This window comes from Cetorhinus maximus, chromosome 14, assembly GCF_964194155.1.
Source record: "Cetorhinus maximus chromosome 14, sCetMax3.hap1.1, whole genome shotgun sequence".
NCBI classification, from domain to species: domain Eukaryota; kingdom Metazoa; phylum Chordata; class Chondrichthyes; order Lamniformes; family Cetorhinidae; genus Cetorhinus; species Cetorhinus maximus.
The window spans coordinates 105098354-105122488 of record NC_135892.1 but is presented as its reverse complement, the minus strand read 5'-3'; the positions used below and the strand labels follow the sequence as shown (position 1 = coordinate 105122488).

The window sequence follows — 24135 nt, the reverse complement described above, 5'->3', positions numbered from 1 at the left end:
CTATTTTTCTGTTGGAGTTTCTTATCAATTACATTTTTTCCATTTTAGGCTGTAAATTCACAATGTACAACACAATTTGTACGACAGTTTCTGGGGGAAGGGGAAACAATCCAGTTGTTGAGTTAAGGCCGTACTGTATCATTCTTCTCTGCAAAATTCAGATCAGCAATTCAGTCTACATTTTTCCTAAACTGCTGGTCGATGTCTGATTGACAAATCCTGAGAATAGTGTCATTAGCATAAATGGGGCTAATGTCATTTATGGTATACTGTGAGTTGGCGCCAGAGAAGTCAAAATGGTAAGGCTGTATTAGCTACAGAGTTGAACTGTTTTGTAAATGTAGTGACTTCTTTTAGCTACTTTCCTAACATCATTTGATTGCTCTGTGATTAATTATCCTGAGAGAATCAGCATTGGGCCTCCAATTTCACCATTGTTACAGTCACTCTACTATATGCGGATGTAATGAAAGAAAGACAAAACCAACATTTATACCGCACCTTTCATGATGTCTCAAATTGCTTTACAGCCAATTAAATATCTTGAGCTGTAGTCACTGGTATAATGTACGCAATGTTAACAAATAGCAGAGCAGGCTTGAGGGGCCAAATGGCTTACTCCTTCTCCTAATACGTACATTTGTATATCATTCTGGATGGATGAGATGAGCTGGGCTAGATGGCCTTTGTCATCCATAATTATCTCGCAAACAATGGGTGGAATCATGGCTGGAGTTCTATTTATTTTGTTGCTCATCAACGTTTACTGTGAGCAGGCTTCGTGGGGTGAAATTGCCAGGATAGGTGTGCGTAATGGGCTCACAGTAAATCAGTAACCTGTTTTATCCTGCAAATGATACTCAAGAGTCTTCTCCATTCTTCAATCTTGTCCTTTTGTTTTCTTACCTATTATCCCACTGTATCATGGTGCTTTTATGATCCATGCTGCGTATATATTGGACGGCCTTTGTAACTAGATGCTAACAATGGGCATTATCATTTTACTAGGACCTCTCTGTGACTGTTTGGTGAATTGATTGGTGAATCTTGAAAAGGGAAAAAATATCATGCATGATTGATGGGCAGGGTTAAGTCAGGGGTGGGGTGGGGTGGGTTGGTGGTTGTGGTGGTATGGGGAATAGGGGGCCCGGAAAGAGGAGAAGCACCAGGGCTCATGATTTCTCCCCCTGGCCCTAATGAGGCGTTAAACTGAGGCCCTGTTGCCCTCTCAGGGATGGACGTAAAAGATCCCTTGGCACCATTTTGTGCAAGGGCAGGGGAATTATCCCCGGTGTCCTGGCCAATATTTATCCCCCAATTAACATCACAAAAACAGATTTTCTGGGTGTTGTCACGTTGTTGTTTGTGGGAGTTTGCTGCATGTGGCAAATTGGATGCAATGTTTCCTACATCCTACACTTCAGGAGTATTTCATTGCCTGTAAATGCTTTGGGTTGTTGTGAAAGATGCCACATAGATGCAGATCCTTTCTTTCCGACACAGTGGGTGGAATCTTCTCCCACATAAAAACAATCGAGGGGCAGGGTCCTTTTCCGGTCCTGACACTTGCGGGCCTGCCTGTGAGATCTTCCCGGAGGTGGCCAAGGAACAGACCATCCTCCAATGTGGGCGCTGCTACTGCAGGAGGGGGGGAACCACGTGGGTGCCTCCATCTTCAGGTGCCTCCTGAAGAAGTATTTACTTTTATAAAGAAAAGGCAGCTGCCAGGGCAGCCCTGTGGAGGAAATCCCTCCACGGAATGGTCTGCAGCCACAGCTTTGGCCCTCTGATCCTTGCGGCTCTGGTGGGGAATGGTGGGGTGTAATCCGAAAGAGGCTTCATGGGCCACCCAGCCAGCCTCTGGCGGGCCGCCTCCGGCACCTGCCAGATTTTTGCCTCAAGGAGGAGACCTGTCGGCCACGAAGATGATGCCGGCGGTATCCTCATTCTGCGCACAACTAGGCAATTAATTATACAAAGCGGCTCTGCCGCTGCTGGGCTGGTAGTTGTTGCTTCTTCCGCCCTGTCGCTGACAAGGTCAGCTGGTGGGGCAAACGCATCAGCCAAGCAACTCCACACCCTCCTTTCAAATAAAAGCCAAATACTGCGGATGCTGGAAATCTGAAACAAAAACAAAAATAGCTGGAAAAACTCAGCAGGTCCGCCAGCATCTGCGGAGAGGGACACAGTTAACGTTTCGAGTCCGTATGACTCTCCATCAGAACTAAGGAAATATAGAAATGAGGTGAAATATACAAGCGGAAATCCTGTCGGAGAGAGGAGCAGTACTTCTTCAAGGTGTTTCAGATTTCCAGCATCTGCAGTATTTTGCTTTTATCTTAGTGTTTAATTGACTGCCACTTCTCTTCCAGGAGTGCCTACCTTGAAGAAGTATTGCTCTTCTCTCCGACAGGATTTCCGCTTGTATATTTCACCTCATTTCTATATTTCCTTAGTTCTGATGAAGAGTCATACGGACTCGAAACGTTAACTGAGACCCTCCTTTCAAAATTTTCCTCCCGGTCCCACCTTCAAGCCCGCCCCTGTGGGACCAGGAAGATTCTGCCCAATATTCCAGCAGGATCTTAACCTGTGATATGTGGTTTAGCATCACTTCCTGGCTTTTATACTTTACGCCTCTGTTTGTAAAGCTAAGGTTCCTATATGCGTTTTTTAAAGGCCTTCTTTTCAACTTTTAACAGCTTGTCTTTTCTATTCTCCATTCTTTTCTCAAAGCTCATTCCCCTTACACTTGGGACCAACACTGTTGCCATTCCTCATAACTCCTCGCTGCCTACACACCTTTTATGTAATGTGGTGACCATAACTTAAGACAATGCTCCAGGTGTGGTCTTCCTAGTACATTATAAAATCCTACCGTAACCTCTGTAGGCTTGTGTTTTACTGATCTGGTTACACATCCCAGAATTCTATTGTCGTTTAAATTCACAGAATCACAGAATTGTTACAGTTACAGCCCACTGTGTCTGCATCAGCAACCCAAATCAGCAATTCACCTAGCGCCATTCTCCCGCCTTCTTCCCGTAGCCCTGCACATTCATCCTTTTCAGATAATAATCCAATTCCCTCTTGAAAGTCTTGATTGAACCTGCCTCTGCCACACTCTCAGGCAGCACATTTCAGATCCTAACCATTTGCTATGTGAAATGTTTCTGCTCATGTCTCCCTCGCTTCTTTTGCCAATTACCTTAAATCTGTGCCCTCTTTTTCTCAGTCCTTCCACCAGTAGCAACAGTTTTTCCCTATCTACTCTGTCCAGATCGCTCATGATTTTGAATACCTCTATTCAATCTTCTCTTCTCCAAGGAAAACAGTCCCAACTTCTTCAATCTATCCAAGTAACTGAAGATTCTCATCCCTGGAACTATTCTCATGAATCTTTTTAGCACTCTCTCTAATACTAAAAATTTGATTTGTCAGATTACCTATGACCAGTCGATGACTCCCAAACCCTCTTTCACATTCATCTCTGTTGGATTATGATGTTCATTTGCTCTTCAAACTATTTTTTATTCACTCCTCCTGAGGGTGCTGAGTCTTGGTAAAGAGCACTGGCAGCCCTCCATTGCCTCACGTAAGTGTGTTTTCTGATCTAAACAATGCATGACCAAAGACTAGTCAACAAAGCAGGGCATCACAGCTGAGCCTGAAATTGACCTAAACTGATGCCTGCTTATGTGCACTTTCGAGGACAATGCACGTGGGCTGCTCTTGTGCACCTCCTGCTGGAGATTCCAAAAGCAGCAATGGACAGCTTGGAAGCAAGTTCATTCCCCCTACCACTCTCTTGGGTCGTAAATGACAATAGCCAAGTGGAATGCTCCTCCTGTACAATGTGGGAAGTCAGGGACACTTCCAGTGTCCAGGGCGACCACGTGTCAGGAAATGTCTCCAGCTGCAGCAACTTGAAATCCGTGTTTCGGAGCTGGAGCTGTGGCTGGAGACACTTTGGAGCATCCGCAAGGATGAGATCTACGTGGATAGCACGTACAGTGAGGCGGTCACAAATGCAAGTAAAGAGTGGATAGGCAGAAAGGGAATGGGTGACTGCTGGACAGAGATAAGGCACCAAGCAGGTAGTGCAGGAGTCCCCTGAGTCCATCTCCCTCTCTAACAGATTTTCCATTTTGGATACTGCTGGGGGAGATGGTTTCTCAGGGTAATGCAGCAAGAGTCAAGTCTGTGGCACCACGAGTGGCTCAGCTGCAGACGGGGGGGAGAAAAAGAGTGGGAGAGGAATATCATAAGGGGAATAGATAGACATTTCTGCGGCCGCAGACATGACACCAGGATGGTATGTTGCCTCCCTGGTGCTAGGGTCAAGGGTTTCACTGAGTGGCTGTGGAACATTCCGAAGGGGGAGGGCAAACAGCCAGAGGTCATGGTCCATATCAGTACCAACAACATAGGTAAAAAGAGGGATGAGGCTCTGAAAGCGGAATATAGGGAGCTAGGAAATAAATTAAAAAGCAGGACCTCAAAGGTAGTAATCTCAGGATTACTCCCAGTGCCACGTGCTAGCGAGATCAGGAATAGGAGAATAGACCAGATGAATGCGTGGCTGGAGAGATGGTGTAGGAGGGAGGGATTTAGATTCCTGAGGCGTTGGGACTGATTCTGGGGAAGATGGGACCCATATAAGCTGGACGGGTTGCACCCCAGCAGGACCAGGACCAATATCCTCGCAGGGGGATTTGCTAGTACTGTGGGGGAGGGTTTAAGTTAGGCTGGCAGTGGGATAGGAACCTGAGTGGGGAGACACAAGAGAGGGAAACAAAGATAGGAATGAAAGACAGAAAAGTAGAAAACAAAAGTGGGAGGCAGAGGAAACAAGGGCTAGCAGCACATGGAGACATAGTACAAAAAAAAATCTGTAAAAATGTTAAAAAGACAAGTCTAAAGGCACTGCATCTGAACGCACAGAGCATTCGCAATAAGGTAGATGAATTAACAGCGCAAACAGATGTAAACAGGTACGATATAATTGCGATTACGGGGAGATAGCTGCAGGGTGACCAAGGCTGGGAACTGAATATCCAAGTGCACTTGACATTTAGGACAGACAGGCAAAAAGGAAAAGGAGGTGGCATGGTGTTGTAAGTTAAAGAGGAAATCAGTGCGATAGTGAGAGAGGATATTGGCTCAGAAAATCTAGATGTAGAATCACCCTGGGTGGAACTAAGAAGCAACAAGGGGTGGAAAACATTAGTGGCAGTTGTCCAAAGGCCACCAAACAGTAGTGATAAGATAAGGGACGGCATTAAACAGGAAATTAGAGATGCATGTAACAAGGGTGCTACAGTAATCATGGGTGACTTTGGTATACAGATAGACAGGGCAAACCATATTAGCAATAATAGTGGCAGATGAATCACAGAATTGTTACAGTGTAGAAGGAGGCCATTCATCCCATCATGTCCGCACTGGCTCTCTGAGCATTTTAACTTAGTGCCAATCTCCTGCCTTTTCCCCGTGACCTTGCGAATTGTTTCTATTTCAATAATCATCCAATGCCCTCTTGAATGCTTCAATTGAACCACACTTCCAGACAGTGCATTCCAAACCCTAACTACTCGCTGTGTGAAAAAGTTTTTTTTCTCACCTCGCATTTGCTTCTTTTGCAAAATGCTTTAAAACTGTGCCCTCTGGTTCTCGATCCATTTACGAGTGGGAACAGTTTCTCCCTATCTGCTCTGTCCAGGCCCCTCATGATTTTGAAAACTTCTATCAAGTCTCTTCTTAGCCTTCTTAGCCTTCTCATCTCCAAGGAAAACAGTCCCAACTCTTCCAATCTTTCCTCATAACTGAAGTGTCTCATCCCTGGAACCATTCTCGTAAAACTCTCCTGCACTCTCTCCAATGCCTTCATATCCTTCCTATAGTTTGGCGCCCGGAACTGTACACAATACTCCAACTGAGGTCTAACCAGTGTCCTATATAAGTTCATCATAACCTCCCTGCTCTTGTACTCTATGGCCCTATTAATGGCACCTTAGAATGCTTTAGAAACAGCTCTCTCTACCTGTCCTGCCACCTTTAATGACTTATGTACATATACACCCAGGTCTCTCTGCTCCTGCACCCCCTATAGAGTAGTATCCTTTATTTTATACTGTCGCTTCATGTTCTTTGTACCAAAGAGTATCACCTCACACTTCTTCGCATTGAACTTCATGTGCCACCTATCTGCCCACTCCACCAATGTGTCCTCCTCACAATTTACAATTCTCCCAAGTTTTGTATCATCTGCAAACTTTGAAATTGTCCCCTGCACACCAAGATCAAGATCATTCATATATACCAGGAAAAGCAAGAGTCCCAATACTGACCCCTGGGGAATTCCACTACAAATGAATTTCTGGAGTGTGTACGAGATGGTTTTTTTAGTCCAGTATGTCAAGGAACCAACTTGGAAACAGGCTATCCTAGTTTTGGTATTGTGCAATGAAAAGGGGTTAATTAATAATCTTGTTGCGTGGGGTCCTTTCGGGAACAGTGACCATAACATGATAGAATTCTTCATTAGGATGGAAAGTGAAGTAGTCCGATCTGAAACTAGGGTCCTAAATCTAAACAAAAGAAGCTACAATGGTATGAGGTGTGAGTTGGCTAAGATAGATTGGGGAACTTCATTAAAAGGCATTCCTTAATATTTAAGAAATGAATGTATGCATTGCAACAATTATACATTCCTTTCTGGTGCAAAAACACAACAGGAAAAGTGGCCCAACCATGGCTAACAAAATAAATGAAGGATAGTATTAAATCCGAAGAGGAGTCATAGAAAGTTGCTAGAAAAAGTAGCAAGCCTGAGGATTGGGAGCAGTTTAGAATTCAGCAAAGGAGGACCAAGAGATTAATTAAGAGGGGATAAACAGATTATGAGAGTAAACTTGCAAGAACATAAAAGCGGACTGTAAAAGCTTCTATAAGTATGTAAAAAGAAAAAGATTAGTGAAGACAAATGTAGGTCCCTTACAGTCTGAAACAGTTGAATTTATAATAGAGAACAAGGAAATGGCAGAGCAATTAAGCAACTACTTTAGTCCTGTCTTCACAGAGGGTGACACAAATAACTTCCCAGAAATGCTATGGAACCAAGGCTTTTGTGAGAAGGAGGAATTGAAGGAAATTAGTATTACTAAAACAATAGTGCTGGAGAAATTAATGGGACTGAAAACCAATAAGTCCCCAGGAGCTGATAATCTACATCCCAGGGTGCTAAAGGAGGTGGCCATGGAAATAGTGGATGTGTTAGTTGTCATCTTCCAAAACTGTGTAGATTCTGGAACAGACCCAGCAAATTGGAGGGTGGCAAATGTAACCTCACTATTTAACAAAGGAGGGAAGGAGAAAGCAGTGAATTACAGACCAGTTAGCCTTATATCAGTAGTAGGGAGAATGCTAGAGTCTATTATAAAGGATATGATAACAGGACACTTAAAAAATATCAATGGGATTAGACAAAGTCAACATGGATTTATGAAAGGGAAACCATGTTTGGCAAACCTACTGGAGTTTTTTGAGGATGTAACTAGCAGAATAGATAAGGGAGAACCAGTGGATGTGGTGTATTTGGATTTTCAGAAAGCTTTTGATAAAGTCCCGTATAAGAGGTTAGTGTGTAAAATTAAAGTACATGGGATTGGGGGTAATATATTGGCATGGATAGAGAATTGGTTAACAGACAGGAAACAGAGAGTAGGACTAAATGGGTCTCTTTCAGAGTGGCAAGTGGTGACTTGTGAGGTACTGCAGGGCTCAGTGCTTGGGCCCCAGCTATTCACAATATATATCAATGATTTGGAGGGAACCAAGTGTAATATTTCCAAGTTTGCTAACGACACAAAACTTGGTAGGAATGTGAGTGGTGAGGGGGGTGTTAAGAGGCTTCAAGGTGATTTAGATAGGTTGAGTGAGTGGGCAAATACATGGCAGATGCCACATACCATGGATAAGTGTGAAGTTATCCACTTTGGTAGGAAAAACAGAATGGCAGAGTATTACTTAAATGAATATAGATTGGGAAACGTTGATGTACAAAGGGACCTGGGTGTCCTTATACATCAATCACTGAAAGCAAGCTTGCAGCTGCAGCAAGCAGTTAAGAAGGCAAATGGTATGTTGGCCTTCATTGTGAGAGGACTTGAGTACAGGGGCAAGGATGTCTTACTGCAACTGTACAGGGCCTTGGTGAGACCACACCTGGAGTATTGTGTGCAGTTTTGGTCTCCTTCCTAAGAAAGGGTATACTTGCCATAGAAGGGGTGCAGCGAAAGTTCACCAGACTGATTTCTGGGAAGGCAGAATTGTCATTTGAGGAGAGATTGGGTCGACTAGCCCTGTATTCACTGGAGTTCAGAAGAATGAGGGGATCTCATTGAAACAAATAAAATTCTGACAGGGCTGGACAGGTTGGATGTAGGGATGATGTTTCCTCTAGCTGTGCAATTGAGAACAAGGGGTCACAGTCTCAGGATACAGGGTAGGCCATTTAGGACTGAGATGAGGAGAACCTTCTTCACTCAGAGGGTGGTGAACCTGTGGAATTCTCTACCACAGAAAGCTATGGAGGCCAAGTCACTGAATATATTTTAGAAGGAAATAGATTTCTGGACTCTAAAAGCATCAAGGGGTATGGGGAGAGAGCAGAAGTATGGTATTATGATAGAGGATCAGTCATGATCATATTGAATGGCAGAGCAGGCTTGAAGGGCTGAATGACCTACTCCTGCTCCTATTTTCTATGTTGAAGGCAAATGGAATTTTGGCCTGTATTGCTTGGGGGTTGGAGTTTAAAAATCGGGAAGTCTTGTTACAACTGTACAGGGCGTTGGTGAGGCTGCACCTGGAGTACTGTGTACAGTTTTGGCCCCATATTTAAGAAAGGATATACTGGCATTGGAAGCAGTTGAAAAGGGATTCACTAGGCTGATTCCTGGGATGAAGGGGTTGACTTATCAAGAACGGCCAAACAGGTTAGGCCTTTATTCATTAGCGTTTAGAAGAATGAAGGGTGACCTTATTGAAACGTACAAGATTCTGAGGAGGCTTGACAGGGTAGATGTTGAGAAGATGTTTCCACTAGTGGGGGAATCTTGAACTAGGGGACATAGTTATAGAATAAGGGGACACTCATTCAAAACGGAGATGCGAGGGAATTTTTTTCTCTCAGAGGGTACTGAATGTCTGGAACTCTCTACCCCAGAGGGTTGTGGAGGCTAGATCACTGAAAGTATTTAAAGAGGAGGTAGATAGATTTTTGAAATATCGGGGAGCTGGGGGCTATGAGGAGCTGACACGAAAGAGGAGCTGAGGCCTGGGGCAGTTCAGCCATGATCTTATTGTATGGCAGGGCAGGCTTGAGGGGCTGAATGGCCTACTCCTGCTCCTATTTCTTATGTTTCTATAGGAAGACCTAAGGCAGACTTGGGAAACACATTCAAAAGAGACGGAGGACTCTACATTTTCTGAATTAAGACGGAATTGTTATGTTGCTGCTGAATAACTTCTCAAACAGCAACTTGCATTTCTGTAGCAGTTTTAACATAGAAAAAGTCCCAAGGTGCTTCACGGAAATGCAATATGAAAAATAGAGGATGGCAAACTAAAGAAGGAGATGTTAGTAAGTAAAAGGTGAGTCAAAAAGGAAGATCTTCAAGCAGCCAAGTGGAGTAGAGGCGCAGAGGGGTTTTGAAAGGAATTTCAATGTTATGAAATTGAAAGTAGCATTAGGCAGAGAGGATATGAGGTCAGAAACTCAATTCGGGGTTGAATAAAACACCGATCTTGCTAACAATCCGGAGATAATCGATCAAAGTTAGGGGTTTGTGGTAAAGGCTGAAGAGAAACAGGAATCAAAATGTTGCTATAAAATGAGATTGGACTCGGGGAGAATTAGTGGTTTTCAACTGGCTTCCTTTGTGTGGTTTTATGTATTACAAGTAAATTACTGAGGGCCACTGAACACAAAGGATACTTTCTTCTTTAAGTTTTTCTCCTGCTTGCTTCCTAACTCAAGACTGAACTCTCTAGACTACTATACCAAGAATGTTTGAACTCAAAGGCACCTCTGAGCAATAGCTAAGAGGTTCCACACACTATGGATAACTAGACACTCCCTGCCTTCAAATATCACAGGTGCTCATGCGCTGACAAGTCAGTAGAAATGTGTCTTCGTCAGACCACAAGCTGCTGCCTTCCAAAGTTCTTAATTACAAAGAAAACATAAACCTTACAGAGGATACATCATAAGATTGGAAACTGGGGGTCATATAGCAGAATTACGTCCCATCAGATGGTGTTACAGATTAATGCACTACGTCATTTTTGGTGGGAGTTATGGGCGTAGTGTTTCCAATCCTGAAATGATTGGGAGTTTCCCAGGATTAGGGGTCTCTATCCCCAGTGCTGCCACCAACAGTCCAGGAGATCAGTAGTGCCCCCTCTGCCCACCCCCGTGACACTACCTGCAGAGACCCAGCACTGTGTGCAGCACAATCGGGAGAATGCTGGAGAGTCAGTGATTGGGAGGGCTTGGAAATCACAGACACTGGCAACCCCCTCACAGTGGAGATTCTCACTGTGGTGTTTATGCTAAAGCAGCATTGTATAATAGAGCTGTAATCAGAGCAGGAATATAGATTAAATCACCGAAGTTCAGACAGCAAGCTCTGCTCTCCGAACTCTCTTACTGGGTCAGGTTGGCAATTGTTAGCTTTTGGACCTCATTGTAACCAATAAAACTACGTCACAAGATTTCACTTTTTTTAACAAAATAAACTTATTGTATATAAAACAAGCACTATTAACTTAACAATATGGTTTATAATCCCTACTTCCCCCAAGAATTTTCTTATAATACACTTCAATCTTAAAGTTATTTACTTCTGTAAGGGCCACCCATATGTGTACCACAGTCCTCTGGAGAATTTTCCTCAGCTCCAGCTATTCTCAGAGGCAAAATTTTAATTTACCCTCCCTTGACTGGCTTCAGCCTCTTGCTATGGTTACTTTTCCAAGTCAATCTGCTGGTTACTTTCTTTTGTATTAAGACACTAGCTTCAAACTAGGCAATCTTCCAGCTTCTGTTCCTCACAAAATTCAAACTGAGATTAAGCCTCATTCGCTTTCCACACGGTCAATTATGAAGTTAGGGTTTTACTCTGCTTGCAGTGCAGGTCTGTCTAATTGTCATTTATTTTGGCTAACTTCTCTCAGTGAGATGCAAACCACACAAGGTCCAAACTGCAACTCAACACCTTTTGCTGCAACACCCAGATAAACTGAAACCAAAGGTCCTTCCTTTCTTCCAACCATCTCCATGATGACGCAGCCTGATCTAAGGGTGGATCTGAGGCAGCACTATACCCCAGGGAGATCTGTGCGCTCTTTCGCGTGCATGGCGGCATGCCCCCAACCGGGGGTGCCGATTGGAAGCCCGCCTGCTCACGCCTGCTCCCGCACTTCCCCCCGATGGGGGAAAATGTTGTCCATGGTCCCAATCTTTTAAGTGTAATAGACTCCAAGCTGCTTGAATTGCATTTAACCCATTTTCTACAGTTAAACTTTAATCCCTAAAACAAAAAGTTGTACTCTAAAACACACGAAGCAGGAACTAGATATTTGCAACAATGGGTAAAGATACATTACAAAACAATTCAAGTGTGACAATCCATAAAGTGCATAACAGATCAATTTGCTTCAAAACAGTACACGCTATTCTAAGGTGCTTCCCTGCACTTACTATGTAGACTGCATCTACATTTAAATGTTTTCTGATGCATACAATTATTTGTAAAGATTAATGGGGCAAGCTGGAAAATGTGAAAGTATAGTTGCGTCAGTGAGTATGAACACTGTCTCGTAATCACAGACCCTGCTTGCTATCTTTAATGGAGGCTACTAGGTTATATAAATGATGTATGAATTGCTGCGTAAACAATAATGAACACAGTAAGGCCAGTGTTTGCAAAATCACCATTCAGTCTTAGTCATTCAGCTCGGAATGCAAACCAGCCACTATCAGGCACAAAAAGAATTAGATTAACTCAGATGAAACATTTTCACAGTCCAATTAACATGGCACTGAAGCAAAAAAATGTCTAGAAAAATATGTAGGCAGTGCTCAGTTTTAAAAATGATACCCCTTATTCTCCTGCCTTTTCTCTTGCTGACATGCAACCAGATTCATTCAGACATTTTTGAGGGGTAATTTTAACCCCAATAAATGGGCGGGTTTGGGTTTGTTGGGGTTGTTAAAGTGTTTAAAGTCTGAATCCTGCCCCAGACCGCCCAGCTGGTCTTAACACAGTCAGGATGGTGGGCTGTCCAAACAGCTCCAAAGAGGGTGGGATGGCGCTTTAAATATTATAATGAGGTTGCGCGACTCAGTTTTATTCACCATTTGAAATTGAACTCTGGAAAACCAGCTTTCCAAGGCCTTGGGGAGGCCCCAAGCTAAACCGGGACGAGGGACTGCTGGATGCAAATGGCTTTCCACCTATTTACTGGATCCAGTCTGCCAGCCTGTTCAAAACCCTGCGATCGAATTTCCACCATGTCCCAACCCTTCTGATCTCCCCCGTCCCCAAAGCTCCCCACAAGGCCTCAGATACCCCCTCAACCTCCCACAACTCAGGCCTCCGATCTATCCACCCAATGCCAATGATTAATCCCCCTCCTGTGGTCTCAGACACCTCCTAAAAGGCCTCCAACCTTCCTAACGGCCATGGGGATTGGACCTCCCTGATTCCCCTGCCTTACCACCGCCACCTCCCCCACCCTCCAAACTAGCCCCACCCCCTCCGTCACCAACACACACACACACACACGCACTTGCTCCCAGCAGCTCCAGTAATTTAAATTTCCCCATTGTCAGTGTGTGCATCCATCGTCAGACAACTATTCATGTTGGAAAGCATCATACTAGAGCCCAATCCTGCGTCTACCCTGTCGCTCATGCACACCTACATACTCTAGTAGGAATCACTGGATGGTATTCAAGATCAGCAATGCTGGATGTGAGTTCACTCATCTCTTCTCTTGCCCAGGATGTAAGGAAAATTACACTACCAAGAAAATTAATACACTTAAAAACACAATTAATTCTGAAACAGAGCCTAATTTCATCCTGAGTTGTGTAATATTGAATAAAACGCAACGTCCGGAGTCTTATGAGGCATGCTCATCTTTGTGTTTCTTTTTTTAAATTCATTTTTGAGGTGTGAGCTTCACTGGCAAGGCCAGCATTTATTGCCCACCCCTAACTGTCCTTGAGAAGGGGGTAGTGAGCCAACTTCTTGAGCTGCCGCAGTCCATGTGGTGTAGGGAGGTTGCTCGGGAGGGAGCTCCAGGCTTTTTACCTAGCGGCAGTGATACAACAAATTGTGAAGAGGAATATATTTATCTTTTTATGAATTATAAATCTGCATTAACAAGGTAAAGTGAGATACAAAGAAAAAATGTGTATGCTGAGAAATCTGAAATAAAGACAGAAAATAATGCAATTATATTAGTAAATTCATATCAGCATCAGAAAGGACTAATGTTTCAGCTGGAGACACTCTGACACAATTCAGGCTGTTTTCTCTTTTTAGATTCTGATGGGCTGCTGTGTATTTGTTCTTTCAGCATTTTCTGTTTTTGGACAAAGAGGAAGAATGACAGCCCAAAGATTACATGTCATTTTAATTACAATGACTTGTGTTACATTGCAATTGTTCTGTTAAGGTATAGTCCCATTCTCTACATTGCTGATTTAGTGTGCAGTGTGTTCAGCTCAGCATCTATAGGTGTAGAGGGGCACCTCTAGACTTGACTATTCAAATACTCTCCTGATCAGCCTCCATTCCTTAACCTCAAAACTTATCTGAAACTTTGCTATGTGTGCCCTAATTCCCACCAAGTCCCATTCACCCGTCACCCCTGTGACCACTGAACTGAATTGGCTACCAGTCTGGCAAAGCCTCAGTTTTAAAATTCCCATCCCTGTTTTCAAATCCCTCCATGGTCTCGCGCTCCTCCCTACCTCCAGTCCTACAAGCCTCCGAGATATCTGCGCTTCTCCATTTCTGGCCTCTTGAATATTCATGGTTTTTATTGCTCTTCAGTGATGGCTGTCTCTTCAGCTGCCTGGGCCCAAAGCTCTGGAATTCTTTCCCTAAATCTTTCCACTTTTCTCTGTCTCTTCTCCCCTCACTTTAAGATGCTCCTTAAAATCTACCTCTTTGACCAAACTCTTGGTCACCTGTCCTACTTGCCCCTTGTGTGCCTGAGCCTCAATATTTTTTGGATAACACTCTTGTGAAACACTTTGGGGTTATTTACCATATTAAAGGCTCTACAGAAATGCAAGGTTTATTGTGTTCTTCGGCACCTATAGGTGAGCCTTATATAACATCTTACTTAGGAGCTGGGGCTGTTTCATGTAAGCGATACTCTGTTTTACAGCAATGGTTTTAACCCCTTTTGGGGAGATGGTGGCAAAGTGGTAATGTTATTGAACCAGTAATCCAGAGGCCCAGGTTAATGCTCTGGGGTCAGGGGTTCAAATTCACCACGGCAGCTGGTAGAATTTAAATTCAATTAATAAATCTGGAATATAAAGCTAGTCTCAATAATGGTGACCATGGCAACTATCATTGATTGTTGTAAAAACCTACCTGGTTCACTAATATAGAAATTTGTCATCCTTACTTGTTCTGGCCTACATGTAACTCTAGACCCATAGTTGACTTTCAATTGCCCTTTGCAATGGCCTAGCAAGTCTCTCAGTTCAGGGGCAATTAGGGATTGGCAACAAATGCTAGCCTTGCCAGTGACACCCACATCCCCACATTAAAAAAAAAACACTGGATACTTTCAGACCTATTGTAAGGTCATAAAGAAAGACCATGTCCCTCTTGAACACTGCCTGGAACAATCTGTGTTTTGACACTGTTTACATGATGGTGTCATGTGTTTGGGAATAAAATACAAATGAGTTGGTCTTCCAGCAAAACAATATTTTCATTTACTTAACACTTTTCATGTCTTAAAGCTTTTCACAAACTGCTTTTTGAGCAGATGTGATTGTTGTGTGAGCAAATTTATCAGGAAGACATGGCATTGAATGATGAGATGAGCAATGAGATAAGTGCATTTAAAATAAAAAGAGGATATACTGAATATAATAAACAAACTCAAAGAGGATAAAGCCGCTGGTCCAGGTGGATTGCATCCACTTATTTAAAAATAATCTAGAGAAGAGATAGCAGATGCATTTTTAATAATTTGTTAGAAGACTGGACTGGCAGATAGCTAATGTAATTCCTATGTTTATGAAAGGGGACAGAACGTGTCCAGGAAATTATAGCTTAACATCAGCGGAAGGACAAATAATGGAATCCCCATGAAAGGAGAGAGCGGAAGAACTTGTAGAAACAAAATATATAACAAGGGATTTCAAAAAGGAAAATCTTGCTTGACCAACCTTATTGAATTTTTTGTGCAGGTAACAGAGAGAGTTATTACATCTACTGCAGTAGATGTCATTTATTGGGATTTTCAAAAGGCCTTTAATAATGTGCCACATTATTGATCAATAAATAAGGTTGGAGAATGCGGGGTCAGGAGAGAAGCTGCAGAACAGATTGCTAACTGGCTCCAAGACAGAAAGCAGAAAATGGAACCATAGAATCATAGAACACTACAGCACAGAAAACAAGCCATTCGGCCCTTCTAGTCTGTGCCGAAAGTAAAGGGTAGTTCGAAAGCAAAATATTGCGGATGCCAGAAACCTGAAATCAGAACAGAAAATGCTGGAAACACTCAGCAGGTCTGGCAGTATCTTTGGAGAGACAAACAAGACTTAACGTTTTGGATCAAGAATCTTTCTTCAGAACTGAAGGGAGATAGTGGTTCTGGGGGGAAGGGACAGGGGTGGGAATGGAAGTGTGGGAAATGGGTCAGACATGGTTGAGGGCCAGGAAACCAGAAATTGTTGAATGACATCAGGAGAATTAAGGATGTAGGTGGGCAGAGACTGGACAAGGGAGAAAAATAGAGTCAAGATAGGAAGAAATAAGTTCAGTGGGGTAGGGACAGGCTGAAACAATGAGTCTACCAGGACAGTAAAGGGGAGTTATTCAGAGTGGCAGAAGATGGAAAGTGGTGTTCTGTAAGAATTAGTGCTGGGACCACTTTATTCACGACTTACATTAAGGGCAGAACTCCCGACGTCACCGCGCCCAATTTAAATTTTCAGGAAGGCGGGAGCGCAGCAAAATCAGCTGTGGGCCTGCCAACCTGTCGATGGCCAATTGAGGCCATTGACAGGATCAATTAAGCAATTAAAGGACCTGCTCATCCAACCTTAAGGTTGGCGGGCAGGCCAGGAGCCCCGGCGGGAACTAGAAAAAACATGAAATCTCATCCACGGGCAGGATGAGGTTTCATGTAGGCTTTAAAAATTTTTAATAAAGATTGTGTAAAAATTATGGACATGTCCCAACTCATGTGACAGTGTCACATGAGGGGACATGTCAGGGAAGTTTTATTTTTCTACTTTTATCTTTTTTACATGTAGAGCCGATCTCCCTGAGGCTGCACTTAGCCTCAGGGAGATGAATGCGCTCTTTCATGCGCATGCGCGAAAGAGCGCACTCTCGATTTTAGGAACCCTCACCCCCCCGCACAGAGAGCGCGTAGCGCTTCCCTGCAGACGTCACGCTGGGCGGGCCTTAATTGGCCCGCCCATGTAAAATGGCGCCGTGCCTCCGATCGGAAGCACGCCCATACGCACCCGCCCATCAACCCCCCCCGCCACACCCCCAATGGGGGGAAAATTCAGCCCTAACAATTTGGACTTTGGAATCAAAACACAATTTCTAAATTTGCGGATGATACCAATTTGGGGAGGACAGTCGATGCTGAGGATGTGTGCAACAAATTACAAGAAGACATTAATAAACTAGCAGAATAGGTAAATAATTGGCAAGTGAAATTCAGCACAGATAAATGTGAGGTAGTACATTTTGATAGGAAGAATAGGGAACTCACTTGTTACTTGGAAGTTGCAAGCTAGGTAGGGTAGAGGAACAAAGGTATCTCGGAGTACAAATATATCAATCACTAAAATTTGTGCCAAAGGTTAGCAAGGCCATAAAAAAGCAAACCAAGCACTAGGGTTTATTTATAAAGGGATAGAATTCAAAGTAAGGAAGTTATTCTAAACTCCTATTGATCCTCGGTTAGACCCTACTTAGTGTGTGCAGTTCTGGTCACCATATTATAAAATGGATATGGAGACAAAGGAGAGGGTGCAGAGAAGATTTACAAGAATGATACCAAAAATGTGTGGGTATACATATCAGGAAAGGATTGACAGGCTGGGTCTCTTTTCTCCTGAAAAAGGAAGGCTGAGGGGTGACCAAATAGAGGTCATTAAAATTAGAAAAGGTTTTGATAGAGTGGATACAGACGAAATGTTTCCTCTTGTGGGGCAGAGCATAACTAGAGACCATTAATTAGATAGTCACCAAGAAATCCAACAGGGAATTCAGAAGAAAGTTATTTTCCCAAAGTGTGGTGAGAATGTGAAACTTGCTGCCACAGGGAGTGGTAGAAGTGAATAGTATAGATGCATTTAAGGGGAAGCAAGACAAGCAAATGAGGAAGAAGGGAATGGATGATAGATTAGATGAGAAAAGATGGGAGGAAGCTCGAGTGAAGCATAAACAACAGCACGGAGTGGTTGGGCCAAATGGCCTGTTTCTGCCTCTGTTTATGGTGGAGGAAGGAATGTTAGACCAGACACTGAGAAAACAACTCCCTACACCTTTTTAAGTAATAGAATCCTTAACATCCAAAACAGATGTTGGAAGGATTGTATTTCCAAGTGTCAGCCTGATTCTACTGAATAGAGAAAGCAGGTTGAGATCTCAGAGGCAAACTGTCTTTAGAAGGAAGTGTGGCAGCATCACAAACACACAGAGCAACAACATTCTCATTAAAAGAATTATTCTCGCTGTCCCTGTTTCGTATTCCTTTTTTCCTTTTTGCGTTGTTCAAACTGTGAAATGGTTCATCAGAATTAGGACTGATCTTAGTTCTTACTGCTTGGCTGTGCTTGGTTTTGGTAACAAATAGTTGACTCCAATGGTTTGGATTGGGACTGAAGAATGTATGTGTGGAATAATCAATAGGGAACAAAGGGAAATTGAAAGCAACATGGCTATAATGTCACATGTAGGCGAGTTGTCAACCCAATTTTGGGCGTTTCAGTATGGAGCAAAAATCTCAATGAAATGGAATGTTGCTGCCTGTGTTATTTCAGGAACTGATCTTCAAACATTCAGTGTCTACAATGCAGGAGGGGAAATTCCTCTCTGCTTCACATATACATGTATCCATATAACTGGCTTCATTGGGATAAATGAAATGCACAGAAAGTTTTTTTTCTTTTAGATATAGTAAAAACTGCCACATACCAAAGAACTGGAACATACATTGTAGGCACAAACTCAGTTCCTAGAACTGTCTGTATTTACATACTAAATTTGATGATTTTTTTTGTTGGGAAACAACAAAAATTTGCATTTATACCTTTAACATATTAAAACTTCCCAAGGTAGTTCATAGGAGCATAAACAGTCAAAATATTTCATTCCACATTGTAAATTATTATCAGTAACCCACACTAATGGCTAGTGTTTAGTCATAAGAAATAGGAGGAGTAGACCATATGGTCCCTCGAGCCTGCTCTGCCATTCAATGTGATCTTGGCTGATCTTCAACTTCAACTCCACTTTCCTGTCCACTCCCATATCCCTTGATTCCCTGAGAGACCAAAAGTTTGTAAAGAAATTTCTCCTCAACTCAGTCCTAAATGATCATCCCCTTAACCTGAAGTTGTGCCTCCATGTTCCAGATTCCCCAGCCAGGAGAAACAACCTCTCAGTGTCTATCCTGACAAGCATCTTCAGAATTTTGTGTGCTTCAGTTAGATCACCTGTCATTCTTCTAAATGCTAGAGAATATAGGCTCAATTAACTGAGCTTCTCAACACAGGACACCCCCATCATCCCAGGGACCGATCTAGTGAATCTTCACTGTACCGTCTCCAATGCAAGTATATCTTTCCTTTAATGTGGAGACCAAAACTGCATGGTATTCCAGATGTGGTCTCACCAAAGTCCTATACAATTGTAGCAAGAATTCTTGGTTCTTGTACTCCAATAGCCTTGCAGTAAAGGCCAACATGCCATTTGCCTTCAATTGCTTGCTGTACCTGCATGCTAACTTTCTGTGTCCCTTGTCACTTGGGATTTGACACCCAAGTTCCTCTGAACGTCAACATTTACAATTTTCACGCCTTTTAAAAAATATTTTGGTTTTCTATTCTTACAACTAAAGTGAATAACCTCACGCTTCTCCACATTAAATTCCATCTGCCACCTTTTTGCCAGCTCACTTAACCTGTCTATATCTCTTTGCAGCCTCTTTGTATCCTCCTCACAGCTTACATTCCCAATTAGCTTTGAATCATAAGCAAACTTAGGTACATTACTCTCTGTCCCTTCGTCTAAGTCATTAATATAGATTGTAAATAGTAAGTGGGTCCCCAGTACTGATCCTTGCGGCACTCTGCTACTCACAGCCTGCCAACTTGAAAAGGCCTCATTTATCTCCATTTTTTGCTTCCTATCTATTAACCAATTCTCTATCCATGCCAGTATTTTATCCCCAACTCCATGAGTTCTTATCTTGTGTGTTATTAACAGTTCAGTTGAATCAGACAAGGTGTGGTGTATCCTGCACTCGAAGATTGCCAAGAAAATGGAAGAATTGCATTAATATAGTGCTTTACTATGTTTCTACATCTGATCACCATTCACACAGAAGGAATTAATGTGAAGTTGAGTGGTTGTTGTTAGCTAGACAAATATGACAGCCATTTTATGCATTGTAAGATCTCACAAACAGTGATGAAATAAATGACCTGACAATCTGTTTTTATAATAGCATCTGATGGAGGATTGTTGGCTACAACATCAGGACACCATACCCTGCTCTCCTTGGAATAGTGCCCTGGGATCTTTAATGACCATTTGAACCACTGGATCAGGCAGATGGGATCACAGTTAGACCTTGCATTCGAAGAAAAGGTTCTGTGAGTCCTTATCTTGCATATTATTAAGCTTTTGTGTGGCACAATATCGAATGCTTTTTGGAAATCCAAGGATACTACACCTGCTGATTCCCCTTTATCGACCCTGGTAATTATATCCTCAAAAAACTCTAATAAATTTAACAAAATTTTATAAAACCTTGTTGACTTTGCCTGGTCATACTGAGTGCTGCACATTTGGATCTGCTGTCTTTTGGATGGGATATTGAAGTGAGACCCTTCCATCCTGGTCAATATTTATCATTCAACATCGCCAAACAGGTTATCTAGTCATTATTACATTGTTGTTTGTGGGATCTAGCCATGCATAAATTGGCTGTCAGTGTTTCCTTCTTTACAATGGTGACTATAGTTCAAAAGCACCTCATTGTCTGTAAGGTGCTTTGACATGTCTGTTGGTCATGAAAAGTTCCATATAAATGCAAGTCTTTCTTTCATTGTCACTGGGTCAAAACCCTGGAACTCATTCCCTAACAGCACTGTAGGTTTGCCTATACCACAAGGACTGCAGCGGTTCAAGAATGCAGCTCACCATCACCTTTTCAAAGGCAATTAGGTATGGGCAACAAATGCTGGCCTAGCCAGTGATGCCAACATCCCATGAAGGAATAAAAGGAAACATTGACACACTTATTAGAGTTTTTTGAGGATGTAACATGTAGGATAGATAAAGGGGAACCAGTAGATGTAGTATACTTGGATTTCCAAAAGGCACTCGATATTGTGCCACACAAAAGCTTAATAATATGCAAGATAAGGACCCATAGAATCTTTTCTTCGAATGCAATGTCTAACTGCAATCTCAACTGCCTGATCCAGTGGTTCAGATGGTCATTAAAGATCCCAGGGCACTATTCCAAGGAGAGCAGGGTATGGTTTCCAGGGGTCAGTGAGCAGGTTATTGCTAAGTAAGTGCCACGTGATAGCACCATTGATGACCTCTTCCGTTACTTTACTGATGATCTAGAGTAGACTGATGGGGCGGTAATTGGCCAGGTTGGATTTGTCCTGCTTTTTGTGTACAGTACATACCTGGGCAATTTTCCACATAGCTGGTAGATGCCAGTGTTGTAGGGACGCAGCAAGTTCTGGAGCTCAAATCTTCAGTATTATTGCTGGAATATTGTCAGGGCCCATAGCCTTTGCATTATCTAGTACCTTCAGCCATTTCTTGATATCACATGGAATGAATCAAATTGGCCGAAGACAGGCATCTGTGATGCTGGGGACCTCTGGAGGTGGCTGAGATGGATCATCCACTCGGCACTTCTGGCTGAAGATTGTAGCAAATACTTCAGCCTTATCTTTTGCACTAATGTGCTGGGCTCCCACATCATTGAGGATGGGGATATTTGTGGAGCCTCCTCCTCAAGTGAGTTGTTTAATTGTCCACCACCATTCATGACTGGATGTGGCAGGACTGCAGAGCTTAGATCTGACCCGTTGGTTGTAGGATCGCTTAGCTCTGTCCATCATTTGCTGCTAATGCTGTTTGGCACGCAAGTAGTCCTGTGTTATAGCTTCACCAGGTTGACACCTCATTTTTAGGTATACCTGGTGCTGCTCCTGTCATGCCCTCCTGAACTCTTCATTGAACCAGGGTTGATCCCCTGGCTTGGTGGTAATGGTAGAGTGGGGGATATGCCAGGCTATGAGATTACAGATTGTGTTCGAGTACAATTCTGCTGCTGCTGATGGCCCACAGTGCCTCATTGATGCCCAGTCTTGAGTTGCTAGATGTGTTCAAAATCTATCCCATTTAGCAAGGTGGCAGTGCCACACAACACGATGGAGGGTATCCTCAATGTGCAGGTGGGACTTCATCTCCACAACGACTGTGCTGTGGTCACTCCCACCGATACTGTCATGGGCAGATGCAGCTGTGGCAGGCAGGTTGGTGAGGATGAGGTCAAGTTTGCTTTTCCCTCACCACCTGCCGCAGACCCAATCTAGCAGCTATGTCCTTTAGAAGTCGGCCAGCTCATTCAGTAGTGGTGCTACTGAGCTACTCTTGGTGATGGACATTGAAGTCTCCCACCCAGGGTACATTCTGCCAATACCACTACACCATCACCTCCCCCCAAATTATTTCCTAATAGACCTCTGAATGTGCAGATTCAGATCACTACCCCACAGGGGGTGTCTGAGCCGTGGATTAAAGAGACAGCTCAGATTAACCAGCTTCACACTGTCACTGCCATGTACCAGGTCCAGACTACTTGTAAACACCATGGACAATCAGTTAGTTTTGAAATTACAGCCATTGTCATGCAAATACTGGTATTATTTTCCCAGCTAATCTTTGAAATACTCTGAAGGAAGTTAAATCCTAAAATATTACCACAGTGAAAAGGTCATCGCAACTCGGCTCCCCCGACATTCAATTTTTAAAAATTCTTTCATGGGATGTAAGCTTCGCTGGCAGAGCCAGCATTTTGTTGACTATCCCTAATTGCCCTTGAGAAGGCGGTAGCGAGCACATTGTCAAATGTGCGACCGAGCCAGGCACGGCAGGGCACTCCCAGCCTGTGATGAGTTAACTGATCAACCAGCCCTCTGGAGCTGTGCACCAGTATGAGTGGTAAAATAATCTTCTGATGAACTCTGCATAAAATGAATGCATCAAGTCGATGGAAATCTCAAGGACACAATCCTACGCAACACTCCAGCCGAGAGAGGGAGATGGGAGGTCGGCACCATCCACTTCAGGCATCAGTGACCAGATAGAACATCCCCCTTCACCCAGCTACACGACCCCACTAAAGCTATCCAGCTCCTGCTGTACTATACCAATGCACACAAGTAATCTGACAGGCTCAGTGTATCAATGAACTCGCCTGCAAATTCCATGAAAGCTGAAAGCACAACTACACCAACGTTTAAAACAGTGGGCGATTCTTTTCTTTTAAATAGACACCTCAAGAAATGATTACGCGTCACAGTAAAGTAATAATCAAAAGGAAATTTTAACACAAGCTCAAACAATCCCCTCACTAATAGCTTCAATTAGAACTGATGGATACTGTTACAGAGTGAAGAGGATAATACAGAACAGGCTGCAAAGAATTAACATTTAAACAAAATAAATTAAACACCTGCATGCATGTTCTGGGAAAAAAAAATGAATGTAAATTTATCAGCAATTACTTACTTACCCAAAACAGGAAACTGAAGAAAAATAGATAATACTTAATCCAGGGGTTAATAAATGTAATATTTGCACCTCTGTTCAATCTTCTTCCAAGATCCATGGTGGAAATACAACAGCTGCTAAAAGAAAAATATCAATTCAGGGAAACAGAAGGGACTCCGCCAAATGATAAGCGATAAAGAAAATGTCAGCAGACTTCTGGCTTGATGTTCTTGTGCAGTGTGTGCAGTGTGCGTGTATGTGAATGAGCCTGCCTGTTACTGAGCACTGCAACTCACTCTGTGTGCCTCCAGTTGGTTCTGTACCATAAATAGACACATTCTTTTATCAGCTGAATGCATGCAGCTCAGACACAACACAAGCGGGAATACTGATTCAGCATCATTTGGGACACGTTTGTCACTGGGGTTCACAGGGACCAGCTTCAGTACTGGGTTTTTTAAAACCTGTTTAATTACTGAAGTCAATGGTTTTAGGTCGATCTGTGCCCTTGACCTCCTCTTTTGTTCTGACCTTCAGAGTAAGGCTTTAGTAATTTTTATTTGGCATGTACACATACATCATTCAGCAATAATTCATATGATATATTGCTTAATTAATGTATAAATGTGTATATAATAGATATATTATATATATATATTTATATACATACACACATTTTAAACAAAAATAACAGAAATTTTATGGCAGTCCTTAAGCCATATATTTTATATGTAGGCATAAACTTTAAGTAAAACAATGATTTCATGCGGGGATATTATTTTCCTCACAAAGACTTTGAGCAAGAGTTAAA

General features: G+C 42.8%; 1 long non-coding RNA gene across 1 annotated transcript; it reads right to left on the bottom strand.

The window, feature by feature from the left end:
* Nucleotides 1–13420: 13420 nt before the first annotated feature.
* On the bottom strand, nt 13421–23607 carry LOC144689904 (uncharacterized). The gene is made up of 2 exons (XR_013578731.1): nt 23347–23607; nt 13421–13659 (listed from the first exon to the last, which is right to left on the bottom strand). It is a non-coding gene; the product is annotated as an uncharacterized LOC144689904 (long non-coding RNA).
* Nucleotides 23608–24135: the final 528 nt, after the last annotated feature.